We start from the raw sequence: 1767 nt of genomic DNA, 5'->3' as shown, positions 1-1767 counted from the left end.
CTTTGGGACGGCCTCCCCCTCTCTCCGGCAGAAACAGGAAATGCCGTAACTGTATGTAACAACGGTTTGAAATCAGCATCTCTTTGACAAAAAATGTAAATGAATAACTCAAATAAAACTCCAAACATCTTTAATTGTGTTACTTTTTTGTAAAACTCTTTTAGTTTTAAACCTGATGTTTATAAGCTTCTTAGTTTTTGCAACAGTCCGTAAATATACACAGCTTTATAATAAAATGCACACATTTACCTTTTTCTAGACTAAACACAGGTATGGTCCTAAGTTAAAAACATATGAGGTTATCATGAGGTTGTTAACATCGCAGTTTATCAGTGGATGTTTGCTGGAACTACTTGTAAAGACCATAGACTGTGGCTGAAGTCGAATAGTCCATTTAGCTTAGGAACCTTCCTAAAGGAGTGAAATGACCCGGAAGTCCCTCAGTGGCAGCCATGATAAGTGCCGTTCGAATTCTCTAGAATGATGAGAATGAAAGGAAAGGAGGTTTCAAACTTCCTTTATAACCTCCTTTAGCTTAGGAACCACTGGACCTCCCTAACCGACAGGAGAAGCGAAAATGCTGCCCCACAATGCCTTGCAGCCGCAGCATTTGCCGTCACTCAACAGTCGGCCGTTCACGGAAACAAACCGATTATGACCGAGAAATGATATCATGAAAGTTACGGTGCTTATTCAGCATTTTAAAACGTATGTGGTAAGTTGCCAAAGTGCTTTGTTCTAAACGTTCATCAGTATTATAATCAAAAGAGAAATATGAACGTTAGTTTTACTGAAATGATCAATAAAGTCAACATTTCAGTCTTTACTGAACTGTGTGGGGTTTGTTAAACTTTTAAAAGATGTTTTGAATGGTGATTATACGCAGTGATAGATGTTAAGGACTAACGTTTATAATAAATACATTTGTTTTGATTTTAAGATCAAACACAAATGTGGTTTCCCCACAGCAGCAGACACACACAATGACGTCCGCTGGCGCATCTAAAACACGTCGGATAGTGAATGTCCATTCTGATTCTCTAAAGCACTGCACTTCTCTTCCCAAGTCCTTTTGAATTCTCCTATCCACCAGCCATTAACCCCGTGACGTTTCACTAGAGGTCAAGGAATAGACCATAGGGTTAGAACTTAGGAGCTGATTTTTAAACTATCCGACTGCAGCTGTATATTAAATGGACGTAGGGTCCGTGACGTCACGGTTAGTGCTAGATCGTATCCCTCCTGGGTTTTAGGCGGAAGTGACGTAATCTGCCACCGACAAGAGACGACGCCCTTTACTTACTGGCTGCTGCCGTCTTCACACAAATAAACCCCTTAAAACTTGTATGATTTAGTTTTCACATGTTTATTGAAATTAATTCGTCCATCTTCTTATATTATAGTATTACATGTATTTATTTTCGGTTGTGTATTTGTGTTTTGAACTTTCTATTGGATGTTGCGATTTAATTTCTCCAAGAGAGACAAAAATTACTAAAAGATCTGGTGGATATCTGACCAGTATTTCATCATGGAAGTTAAATCAGAATCATTTCATTATCCTGTGGAGGAAATGTTGTTTTGTGACAGTTGCTCAATTTTAGAACAAACAAAATAACATACTTAATACATAGCTAAATGTGACACACAAGAAGTAAAAGTGTGAATTTCAAGATAATAAAAATATAATAAAAAGATGAATGTAACTATCGGAAGTAAAATCAAAAATTGGCAATGCAAAATAAAATAACCATATGTATATAAAAC

The sequence above is a fragment of the Pseudochaenichthys georgianus genome, chromosome 17, assembly GCF_902827115.2.
Source record: "Pseudochaenichthys georgianus chromosome 17, fPseGeo1.2, whole genome shotgun sequence".
Taxonomy (NCBI): domain Eukaryota; kingdom Metazoa; phylum Chordata; class Actinopteri; order Perciformes; family Channichthyidae; genus Pseudochaenichthys; species Pseudochaenichthys georgianus.
This window is presented reverse-complemented; position numbering follows the sequence as displayed.